Source organism: Notamacropus eugenii, chromosome 7, assembly GCF_028372415.1.
Source record: "Notamacropus eugenii isolate mMacEug1 chromosome 7, mMacEug1.pri_v2, whole genome shotgun sequence".
NCBI lineage: Eukaryota > Metazoa > Chordata > Mammalia > Diprotodontia > Macropodidae > Notamacropus > Notamacropus eugenii.
Genome location: NC_092878.1, coordinates 6,391,375 through 6,404,350, shown reverse-complemented (window position 1 = coordinate 6,404,350; position 12,976 = coordinate 6,391,375). Strand labels below are relative to the sequence as shown.

General features: G+C 43.2%; 1 protein-coding gene across 12 annotated transcripts in view; it reads left to right on the top strand.

The window, feature by feature from the left end:
• The first annotated feature begins 1,331 nt into the window (after positions 1-1,331).
• The window catches only part of SEMA6D (semaphorin 6D), a 64,440-nt gene continuing 52,795 nt past the window's right edge, over positions 1,332-12,976 (top strand). For 6 of the 12 annotated variants that reach the window (XM_072623865.1, XM_072623860.1, XM_072623859.1 and 3 more), the window contains exon 1: positions 1,333-1,603. The gene's annotated coding sequence lies outside the window, so the exon portion shown is untranslated. Of the gene's footprint in view, positions 1,604-2,640; positions 2,819-12,976 lie in introns of all 12 variants that reach the window. The other 6 variants (XM_072623856.1, XM_072623858.1, XM_072623861.1 and 3 more) reach the window with 2 other exon arrangements.

The window sequence follows — 12,976 nt, the reverse complement described above, 5'->3', positions numbered from 1 at the left end:
CTCTGACTGCCAAGAAACTTGCAGTGATGTCAGAGGCATCAACTCAGTACCACCAGAAAACACTACGGACCAGAGTATTCACAAAAGGCTCAAAAAACCCCCCCCAAAAACAAACCCTTAAGTTCTGTATTTCCAAGACACAAGAAGAACCCCAGGAAGAGTTTTCCTGTTTTATATTTGGTAAGTTCTCCCTCTCTGTGTCTCTTTGTCTCTGTCTCTTTCATCCCTTCCTCCCCTCTCTCTCTTTCCCAGTGTTAACTCCCGCTGTAAGTAGAACAACTTTCTGTGTGAGCTCTTAGCAGCTCGGTGTCTTAGTGTGTATTCCTAGTTTTGCTTCAAGGCTGCCAATGAAATTTCAGAATTGGAAGGAAAAAGGTATTTCCCCCCTCACAAATGTAAACATATAACTTAGTCTTTGGGAGGAAGCAGAGAAATGAAATCCTTTTTTTTTTCCTTTCATCTTGGAAGAGGATGGAATGAAAATTTGAAAATCTGGAGAAAAAGTCCCTTACCATTTTTTCCCCCTTTCAAACGGGGGTCAATTGCTTTTCTCGGACCACTTTAAGCCTTGGGCGATTCATAATTCTTCTAAAAAATTAATAAAACATCCTTTTCTGAGATCAGACATGTAAATTAAAGTCTTATTTTGGAATATGTTACTTTTCCCTCCCTTTCCTTTCTAATACTCTTTTGAAAGGATGTCACTTCAAGGACATTTTCATTTCTCCCACAACATTTTACACGAAACACTTGTCTGTAAAACTGGCTCATTAGCCTGCAAAATTATACTGTACTGAACGACTTTCATTCAAAGTAGAAATGGGATTTTTAGGAGGCAATTTCTGTATTTTAGAAAGATAAAGCCATGTTTGATGGCCTCTTCCCAGCTGTTTTGCTTAGTGGTTATAAAGAGACAGTGTGTATGTGTTTGGGGGGTGACAGCTGGGGGTGGCTGTGTGGGTTAAAAATGTCCCTCAGCCCAGGAGGGGAAGGGGAAACACATCCCCCAGCCGGGCAGAACTTTATCCGACCACTGCGCATGCAGATCCGCCAGGCAGGGCTGGTTTGTCCTTTAGGATGCCTGGAGTAGAACCCTGAATACAGAGCGGGGAGCCGGGAGAACGCAGGACCGCAGCCCGGAGAGGACGGAGGTGTGCCCGCGGCTGCCAGGAGCCTGGGGCGGAGGTGGGGAGGGGAGGCGAGGCCGGGGGCCGGAGGAGGGTCAGCGGGGGGCCGGTCCGAGGGGGCGCGGCCAAGGGGCGGGCCGGGGGCGGGACCAGGGGAGGGGGCCCTTCGGAGGCGGCCTGCGTCGGTTCGTGCTCGGGGGTGGGACCCGAGCCTCCGAGCTGTCTGATTGTTGGGCGGGCAGAGCTGCCGCCTGGCTCTCCGGATGGAGTGACTGGAGATGGATCGAGTTACCCCATTTGCCGAGCTGGGGTTTGTTTTCCTCTCGCTCCGTCCCGCGGCTCCCTGGGCTGCTGGCGAGTTTCGGGGTTCTACCGAGGAGCCCAAACCCTGGGAAGCGCGGATCGCTGGCCCCCCTTCCACGTTCTTTTCTCACCCTGGTGGGTTTCCAGCTCCCTTGCCAGTCTCCCCCCATGAGGTAAGCGCTGCCTTTGCCGCTGTCCAGAAAGGGGGTGGGGGACCCCCAAATCCCGGATCGCAGCCGTGCCTCTGTCTTCGCGTGTGTGTGTGTGTGTGTGTGTGTGTGTGTGTGTGCGTGTGCGTGTGCGTGTGTGCGTGTGTGTGTGCATGGAGAGAGGACGGGGGACCCTGGCAGCCTGGCGTGCCAGGGACACACCGAGTCGGAGCAGGGGAGGTTATGGATGCCCGCCTGTGGCCAGCTCCTCCGCTTCGCTTGAGGTTTGGGGGGGACTTGGACCGGGGAGTACCCCCCCAAAATGAAAGGCAGAAAGAGGGGGAAAAGTTGCTTGGCCACGGTTGGGTCTGCGTTGCCCCCCGCTCCGCCGTCAGTCGCACTGGGGTTCTTTGGGGTGCCTGGGCACGGATGGTTCCTCCAGCGATGGACTGAGAGCCAGGGCCGGGCTCCCAGACGGTCCGGCTCGGAGCCGCAGGCTGGAGGACGGAGGGGCGCACGGACTCAGGAGCCTCCGCCAAGCCCCGGGTCGGCGGCCAGCCTGCAGCCCGGGAGGGAGCTCGGCTGCCCGGCCCCCCGACGGGGGCTCCGCGTCCGTGCGGCCCGAGCGCCGCAGCCCTGGCTCCCGACGGCTCCCGGAGCCCCGACCCCCGAGGCCCAAGAGACCCCCTGGGGGACCGGGGGCGCTGCCCCCCTCCCTCCCCGTCCTGCGGCGGCCTCCTCGGTGCCTGGCCACCCCAGCCCACCCCTTCCCCGCTCCTCCGTAACTTTCGGGGCTTTGTTCTGCCCGCAGTGATTGCCAGAAGCTCCCGGACGGGGCCTCGGCTGGGCTGCGATCTCCCCATCAATTATGGATGGAAACAAATAAGGAGGCTCAATTTTGCATGAGTCCCTCCGCGGAGGAGAGGGGCGTCCTCCTGCCTGGAGCCGCCTCTGCTTCCGAAGGCGCAGGGGTGGGGGGAAGACCCGGGGAGGGTGATGGGCACTGCAAGGTAGGAAAACTTTCTTCCCCTTTCTTTACGGCGATTATCTATTTGTTACAGCTCTGCAGAAACCGATACAGCAGCTCGCCCTGGGTAGTTTGGAAGGACTTAAATAAGGCTCCTCTATTATTTATAACCCTTGGATTGAAATGAAAGGTCAGAGAGGACTTGGAGGTGTAGATGAGCCCTGGGTTTGAAAGATTCCTCGCAAATGGACTCCCAGAACCGTTGCTGTCAGGTGATTGAAAATAAGCCTGGACTTAAGAGATAAATGTCATGGAGCGAGAGGGGAAAAAATGAGTGTGGGATCCTTTCAGAAAATCATTTTGACCAGTCCCTATGGCCATCAGCTTATCAGCAGTGCTATGTACTGCGTAGTACTCCGACCACCCAGTAGTACTCTCACCAAAAGCCAAAAAGAGGAAGGGGGGAGGTGGGGTGCGACTTAGAGCGCTGCTTTTAGAAGCAGTGAGAGTGTGCAGTTGGTCCCAGGCAGGATTGGATAGGGGAGTGTGGATGGTTCAGGGCAAGTTCATTCCCACTTATGGAAAAACGTCTCCAAGTCCATGACCTACTGACAGTAGGTCAGCAGTGGCTTCTTTGCTTGGAAGGAGGGCACATTATCATTATAAATGTGTAGATGGGGGGGGAGGGGGAATGGACTGAACCCTTTCTGTATTTTTAAAGTATGTGTGTATATCCACATGCAGATACATAGTTATATCTTGGGTCTTTACAATAGTATGGCGTGGAAAAAGGATTGGTGAGCCAGGAAACCCAAGTTTAAAAATCATGGCATTGACACAAAGTATCTATGACTTTGGACAAGTCTCTTGCTGGGCTGGGGGTGGGCGTAGCTCAGTTTTTTTATCTGTAAAATGAGGAGATTACCTTAGTTGATCTATAAAAATTCTGAGATTTCAAAACTGCCGTGACATTTTCTGAAGCTGTCTTTTCCTGCCAAGAATCCTGAGTTTTATTTTTAAGAGAAAATATCAGCTCTTTGAATATCTTCTACCTTTTGGATAATAAAGTTGGCTCTTCCCTCATTTCAGTTTTTTGGGTCTTCATGAAATATGTTCTAAAACTTCTGGGCAAATATAAGCCTAGGAAAAATATTTGTAGAGAGGGTTCTTTAAGACTCCTTCCTTCTCGAGGAATCTTATCCCAGGAAGCTCAGTGTGAGAAGGTTTGCTGCTCTTTTGTGCTGTGAAAAAATGCAATTTTATGCTGCTTTATTCATGCCGGAGGAAAAAAAAAAATACCCACCTCCTTAGAGTATGTACCTAATTCAGCAAATTAAGTTGTATGTAGTCAAGTTTAATATAATGAGTGACAGGCATAGTATATAAACATTTACTCTGGCTTAGATAAATAGAACTTGGTCCTTGAGCTCTTAGATTTTGGTCTCTATTGCATTAATTTAAACCTTTTACAGCAAATTTCATATAGTTAGGTGATGGGGAGAAAAGACTTGTGTAGAATCTATGCTTTGAATTGTTTCTAGAGTGTCTCCCAAACCTCCCTCAAAGGGAAGGTACTTTGAGAAGGACAGACAGGAGGTAAACTTCAGATTTCCAAACGTTTTATTTAGGAGACCAGTCACTTCTGCTTGTATCTTTAGTTACTTTAGACAAGTATCCTTTTCTTTTTTTTTTTTAAATCCTGTAGGATATCACTGCCGTACGCTTGTTTCTAGTAAGGATGCAAGGTAGTTCACATCATCCTCCAAAACCATTCAGTGATGAAGAAGTGTGTGCCAAGAATATAGTGACTGCTCTATCATCTAATAGGTAGTTCTCATTTGATTTAAGGTTGCTTCCCTTCTCCTCCCCCCTCACCACTGGACCATCTGGACATTTCCTTATTGGTAGAATGATCTGAGATGACAGCAGTAAACTCCTTAGTCCTTGGAATGATTACAGTTTAGGTATCCCAGAACCATAAGAAGTTTATGCTCTGAACTGGGATGAGAGCGTGTGATCGCCCTTCTCTGGATCTGTTAGTCTCTTTATCTGTATTTAGTGGGTTATTATGCCCACAGTCTGTATGACTGAAGCTCTCCCTCTGCTATAGTCTTTGGGATCTATTACTTAAAATGCACAAAACTCTATAAACTGAACCCCAGAAACTTCCATCAAAAGATTCTCACTATTACTGTTTATTACTGTAAATTGGTAGGGATAATCCTTGGAAAGCACGTGCTCTTAAGTAGCTTAGTTATTGTTCTTGAGGAAAATATATGATTTTTCGATAAGCAGGAAGAGAAAAACATTAGATTAGTTTCTGCATTACATATGGAATATTACATGTAATCAATCAATCATTAAGTGTTTATTAAGGACCTGCTGTGTGCCTGGCACTGGGAATCCAAAGAAAGGCCAAAGTAACCCTGGGTCCCAATGAGTTTAAAGTCTGATGGAGAAGACAACATGCAAACTTCTATGTTCAAACAAGATCTGGATGGGAGAAATTAGAAATAATCCACAGAAGGTGCTAAGGGGCATTAAGAAAGGCTTCTGGTAGAAAATCGGATTATGTATATGGAAATACATAAAAGACTGTGTCTTTCTTCAGAAAGACAGCTTCAGCCTAATCATGACAAGTTAAAATTGTATCTTTTTGTTTTATGAATGTGTGTGTGTATGTGTGTGTGTGTATGTAAAGACAGATAGACAGAAGGATGGATGGATAGATAGATAGATAGATAGATAGATAGATAGATAGATAGATAGATAGATAGTCGGTACCTATGTTTTTCATCAGTGAATGGAAACCAGTATAAGGAAGCTCGCTCTATTAATTCAAACTGGCAACTGATTTGCAAGTTTTAAGCAGTTGGTAGGGGTCTGAGATGTAAAATGACTTGCCTACAGTCAAACAGCCTCAACTTGTCCAGTGATCCTGGAAAGCCAAGTCTTCCTGACTCCAAGGCTTTCTCCTTTAGGCACTGTGCCAGGCTTCTGTAAATTAATGTTCTTTATGACTAGACATTGGAGGATGTTTGTCTTTATAAGAGGAGGAAGGGGAGAAGGGGAGTTGGAGGGCATCGGATCCATCAGCCTCAAAGGCATTGTGCTAGATAGTGGCGTCAGATGAAAGAGCCCTTCATCAAGAATTGGTGATCACATCACTTAAGTACAAAGTACACACCTATCTTCCTTTTGAATCACATGAGTATTTTATCTCAGAATAGAATGAAAACAAGATTAAGAACGTAGAGGACCAATCCAGTGGACTTCCTGGATTTGGAGTTAGGAAGATCTAGAAGTTTTATGTTTTGAGCATTGGCCTCAGCATATTCATCCATAAAATGGGGATAATAATGTCTACCTCGCAGGCTCCTTGAAGTTTTCAGCCCTTGCTAGTAAAAGTTATACAGTGTTGCTTTCATTATGATGGTTGTTAAAACAGGTGTACTCTCTTTTCCCAGCCCCTCCTAAGCTAGTATATTTAGAGTTAAAATCTGAGCCATCTTTATTAAGTTGTTGCTTGTTTTGAGAACAGCTGCCAGCTTCCAATTCAGAAGAAAGTGTGTTCTGATCTGCTCCCATGTCATATGTAAGAAATGAAAATCATATTACTGCAGCAACCTGACAATACCATCGTCAATTGCTGTGGGTACTGACAGTCTTGAGTTTCCTTCCTCAGACTGACAACAGTGGTAGCGCAGCTAAAATTGAGTTACTTCCATTTGGTCAAATGGGAAAACGGCTAGATTGTCTTTATTTTCAAAAGCAAGGGTTTATGGAAGCAGTGAAATCAAATCCGGGGACACAGTATATAGCACATGAGGTGTCCTTCTTTCTCAAACTTTTCTTTTCCATTAGGCTTTTGTTAACTAACCCAGATTAGCATTTTAACAACCCTGAAGTGAACTTCTGCCATTCTTTCGACTTGGACACAGTATGTATATCATCCATCATCCTGTCCTTGGCCACAACAGGCTACTGGCTCCATAACCATTTGGAGCTACACAGAATTCATCCGACTGTGAACAGCACAGCTGGCTGTAGCAATTTTTTCTTCCACGCTACTGGCATCATTGTCTGGTTTGGGTAACTAAAGTTAACATCCAGAACAGGAAGTTTCTTTGGTTTACCAACCTGGGCCAAGCCCCTCCCTCAACCAATTTTTTTTTTTGGGGGGGTGGCACATTTGCAAAAAAGTCATCGTTGGGGCAGAGGTAACTGTGGGCATTTTTTTATTGGGGAATCACCCTAACCTTAACATAGACTCCAATGAAACCTCTTCCAGCTTGATTATTAAACCACTTGAGTGATGGAATTAGAAGGAGCTGCCCAGACGCCACTCAGACTGGACTTTGAGAATACCGTATATTTTGAAAAGGAGAAGAAAGAAATTAAAGAACTTTATAGCCTGCAGTTCCACTTGACAGAAAACAGAAAGACCCAGATTCATTCTTTGGTGAACTACACATGTTATTGCTACATTTTTTTTTTTCCACAAAGGCAAACACGTGATTTAGCTAAATCTGGGCCCCGTGTCTAATAGTTGCACCAGATGCTTTCTAAGAAGCATTTTTTCTCCCCTTTTTGCAATAAAATGATATAAAAGTACAAGCTTATCACTTGTTAAGGCATGAAAGGCGTGAATCCTTATAATAAAATCACCTCTACATGGGTTGATTATTTGTAACCCTTTTCTGACCTATGTTTTCAAGGATTTTTTAGCCTTCTAAAATTAGAAAGTTCTGTTGTTAAAAGAGAACCTCAGTTAATTTGCAAATAATTATTAAGCACCTATTGTATGTGTGCTAAACATGAAGATACAAAGATAGAAAAAAATTCTTCCCCTCATGGAGCTCCTTTTCTAATGAAAGAGATAGCATGTATGCATTTGCGCTAAACGTATTATACCATATAAATAAGATATTATACTATACAAATGCCTTGTATCTGTTTTGTATGTGTATATTTTCTATGTATATCTTTACATAGTATATAATCTACACACACACACACACACACACACACACATATACTATATGGCAGAAACATGATATAATGGTGCTGATGCTAGCAATGGCGTGTGTGTTTGTGTGTGTGTGTAACATACACACAGATATAAAAGCATGAAATAGTTATGATATTTATGCATGTATGTATATATGTTGATATATATGTGTATATATAGTGTGTATAGATATACATATCTATACACACATATATGCTATCTCTGCCATTAGAATGTGAGCTTTAGGGGAAATTTTTTTTCTCTTTTCCTATGCCATTGCTTAGCACAATACCAGGCATATAGTAGGTGCCTAATAAATGTTTGTTAATTAGTATGTTCACTTCTTTCTCTTTCTGTCTCTCTGTCTCTCTATATATGTAAGCATAACACACACACAAAACAGAGAGAAGAGATTTAAGTGGGAGAGGGGCATGGAAGGTGAGGGGAGAGCACCCAGACAGGAGGAACCACTACTGTAAAGGGATGAAGATAGGATATGAAGTTTGTTGTGTGAAAACCAATAAGGAGGGCAGTATGGCTGTATTGTAAAGCATGTGGAGGGAAATAATATGTAATATGTCTGGGAAAATGTCAGATGAAAGAGATATTTGATTGTCAAGGTAACTGGGAGCCATTTGAGATGGGGGTGGGGGAAAGTGCCGTGGTCAGATCTGTGCTTTAGGAAAACCCATTTGACAGGTGTGTGGAGGAAGGTTTCTAAAGTGCAGAAAGAACTGTAATTGTAAGGAGTCTCTCATTTATATGTTGAGATTAGACTTCCTTGGCCAATGCAGCCACAGAGAAAGCTCTGTGATTGTTACTATCAAGAAATGTATAAAATTGGGAGATAGAAGCCACCAGTGATTCTAGGATGATCTACATGAAATCCATCTGAAAGGATGCTCAGTAGAAGGCAGGGTCTGTCTTCCAGGTACACCTGTTTGTGAATGACTTTGTGCTTTTTGCATCAAGTTTCAGAATTTTTTACTAAGCTTCCTAGTTGATTGATATCTGAGACTATTCAAAAGAAATCAGCCTAACAATTCAAATAGGAAAATCAACTGGATGAAAAATGCCCATTATCCAACAATGGCATTCAGTTGGATGGTTGGTTCATAGAGCTGGTCTATGTGTGTATATGAGTGAGTGAGTGAGTATCTGTATATCTTAGACAGTGCAAGTGGAAGATGAGCGGGGCCCAGAATTGGAAGAGGAGAGGAAGAGAGAAGAAAGTAGACTGAGGTGCATTTGGAAAATAGCACAGAGTTTTTCAGGATCTCAAGACTGTGCCCATATTCAAAGATGGCTTCTATTTTAATCTAAGTGTTCTCCCTCCCAGCAATGGTGTATGGTTGTGTATCATGGAACACCCCAGTCTGCAAGGAATGAAAATTGCAGGTGATCAAAGGATAATGGAGAGGATACATATAAGGGGAGAGCAGATGGACAGCCCCAGTTCTTTACTAATGCTCCACTGGTGCTTATAAAATCTAAAAGGAGGAAAGCAACAGCATCCTCTGTGGTGAAACAATTAAAAATAAGTATAGAAAGTCACACAAGATGGAAAGTTGTAGATGATTTGCGTTTTGTACCAGTGTATAAGATCACAGATCTGTTGAAGTATGAAGAGACCGAAATAGAGAAACGAAATGCCTTCCTAGAGTTAGTAGTACTGGGACTTAATATTTGAAACAGGCATGTGGCGTTTCTTTCTTCATAATCATTTGCATGCTAATTTAGCCCCAAAGCAGCTTTGAAAATAAGAATCTAGCTCTACCATCTTCTGGCCTTAGTTTTCATCAAGGAGGACAAAGATAAGATTTTTATAACAAATTTATATTATGTAGTATAATTTGTATATATTGTATGTATATGAGTATGTATGTATATAGGTAAGTATGTATAGAAGCATCAACATAGAATGACTTTTATCTAAGCCTTGCTTTTGCTCTCTGTCCTTCAGTTTTTCCTCTTCTAGAAGTTCCCCAGATTATGACATCTTTCCCCTTTCCTAGTATGCCAGGGAAGTCTCTTGTCCTGCAATTTTTCCCTTTGTTACGGTTCTCTGTCCAAGATTACAGTGGCATAGGACAAATGATATTATTTATCACTTTCCTTCAGAAAGTGTTTTTGCTTCTGGTGTGATTGACATTCATTTCCCACATCTTGGCAGGTGAAGATCCATTATATATCCTCGTCCCATTTCCCAAGAGTTTTTATTGGCCCCATCAGCAAAGGCAGCAAGGGCTGCAGATGTTCAGGCATTAGCAGCATCAGCATGGAGAGAACAGTACTGTAGTTTCACTCTGTGTTACAACATATATTTTTCTGGGTTATGGTTGAATGAAAGCGTCCTTGTGCCTGTATGAGTAATCAGATCCATCTCTGAGAAACTGCCAACTAGACTGTTTGGGGTTGTTTTATTTTGGGAGGGGGCAAAAGCGGGTACTTTTAGAGTAAGTGGGATGCTTCTGTATTAAAGGTTTGTCATTGGAAAATAAACCCTAACACAGAATGCTGACATGTCACGCTAAGTCCTTGTAAGTACATTTTGGAAAGAAAATCATGGGTTAAAAAGTACTGGGATTCTTGTATGTGTATAATAAGACCTCAGAAAAAGCTGCAATTACTTTGCCTATTACTGTAGTCTGTACTTAAATTTAAAGGAGGGAGTTGAGCTATACCATGTGTCTCCTTTGGCATGTAGCAGCACAGCAGAGAAGGAGGAGGGCACCTATGCTGTGGGACCGATGAAACTCTGACCAAAATAACATATTCATTTTCTAGGATTAGGCTGTCAGCAGCCCAGCAGATAAGAACACTGCAGCTCCTGCTGCTGGCCAAGGACTCTCAATGCTATTCAGAGGGTTTTGGGTAGCTCTTTTCAGTTTGTTCCTTGCTGTCATTTTTCAGTGGCGGAGCTCCTGAAAATCCTGTGGGTGGGTGGTAGGGCAGGCAGAGGCTCCATCTACAAGGTACAGTAAATGTAATATTTATCATCGATTCCCTTTTTTGTAGCTTGCCTTCATGGCTAGTCATGGAGCAGCGGGCAGCAGCAGCTTTGAAAGCACACCATCCTTAAGACAGAGTGAATGGTACCAGCCTTGGGGTGATATAGTTTGGGGTGATTTAGTTTAAGGTGCTATGCTTTGCTTGGTGATTGGCAAACACAGTCCCAAGCCACCTTCTAGTCAGTGCTACATGTAACTGTGGCAGAAAGTAACATTTTTCCTCAAATTACCAATTGAGAGAACTACCAGGCAGATAGAAAGAAAGCAAAACCAGCTTTGAATGTTCGCATATGATCCCTTTTTAACTTGAGAGAACCAGAGATACAAAGACTTTCAGCAAACCAGTCATTTAACCGAAAGGGGTTTTGTTAAGTCTTTCCTGTGTGCCAGGTGCTGGGCTAAGCACTGAGGGGTACAGAGAAAAAGTGAAAACCGTCTCTGTCCTTCAAGAGCTTCTGTTTTAATAGGGGAGACAGGATATACATATCTAGGTGTATAAGATACATAGAAAGTGTAAGGAAGGGAAAGAGGGAAGAAGGATTTATTAAAAACCTACTGTTGTCTCATTTGATACTGACAACTCTAGGAGGTAGCCGTTATTATTATCTCCATTTTACAGTTGAGGAAACTGAGGCAGAGCCATTAAGCGGCTTCTCCAGGGTCACACAGCTAGTGTCCTAAGGCTGACTTGAACTCAGGTCTTTCTGATTCCAGACCCGGTGCTGTATCTATTATTCTACCAAGCTGCCTATATAATAAAGCCTTAGAGGAGGGAGGACTGGGAAAGGCTTCCTGTCTTTCAGTTGGCAACTCAAGATGGCTCTTGAGTTGAGTCTTGAAGGAAAGTCTGGGTTTTAAGTAGTGGAAGTGAAGAGAAAAGCGTTCTAGACATGGGGGGGGGGGGGGGGGCAGTCAGGGTAGAGGCAGTAAAACCTCCACCTGTAGGTTGGTAATTGTTTTTGTTCTGTGAAGGATTCTAACTCAAAGAAATCTTGTGAATGGTTAGTATTTGTATAGTAACAGAGTGCTTGAAGGTTTGCTTTATACACACGCATATACAAACAAATATATTTGTGTGTATATATATACATATATTCTCACACATAATATACAAATGTGTCCATATACACACATATATACAAATATATGTGTCTGCATACATCTGGAGGTACATATATGCATATATTATCTCATTATCACATATATGTGTATACATACATCTATACATATATGCATAGATTATCTCATTATCACATATATGTGTATACATACATCTATACATATATGCATAGATTATCTCATTATCACATATATGTCTGCATACATCTATAGATGCGCATATCTGCATATATTATCTCATTATCACATTATCTCATATCACGACAGTGTGAAATAGTTACTGAGGCAGGAAGATAAAGTAACTTGCCCACAGCCACACAAGTAAAGAAGTATCAGGTTTTTCTTACCTCCGTACCAAATACTGTTTGTCCCCTGCACCACCCTGCTGCCCCGTATGAAAGTTAAACCAATTTCTAGCTTGAATGCATTGCAGATGTAGCCCACCCTGGCCCCCAAACCACATTGTAGACTGTAATTGATGTGAACTGGATCCCAAGAGCACCAGCCTTGGGGAAGAGAAGGCAGAAGGTGAATATCTATTATAAGATCTACTGGTTTTGGGACTCTTGCCATCAGATGCTTCTTGGAGACCCCAGAATGGGGGTGCCCAGTATGATGAAAAGACTGAGGAGAAAGAACATGTTGTACAAAGATCAGTGGAAGGAAAATGGGAATGTGTGGCTTAGGAAAGAGAAGATTCAGGCAGCTGGGAACATAATAGCAGTCTTCAAGGATTTCAAGGGCTGTCATGGCGAAGAGGGATTACGCTGGTTCTGCTTGATTTCAGAAGGCAGAGCCAGGAGTGATGGGTGGAGGTTAAAGAGACAGATTTTAAACTTAAGGAAGATCTGGACATGGAACCAGTGATCACAGAGAGCAAACATGGCTTTACTAAGAGTGGGCTATGTCAAATGAGCCTCGTTTTCCATTTTGACAAGGTTATGAGACCAATGGGTCAGAGGAAGGAATACAGAAGATCGAATTTACTTAGATATATTCATTCATTTATTTGAATTTGCCTAGATTTTAGCCAAGTAGTTGACAAAAGTTTCTTGAACTATTCTTGTGGATAAGATGGAGAGATGTGGGATAAACGATAGCGTAGTCAGGTGGTTTTGAAACTGGTTGAAAATCTCAAACAAACAAACAAAAATAGTCATTGATGGTTCAGTATCAATTTGGAAGAGGGTTTCTCATGTCAGTCACATGGACCTGTGCTATTAAAATTTGTCAGACTTAGATAAGGTTATGGATGGCACACTTACCAATTTTGCAGATGATACAGAGCT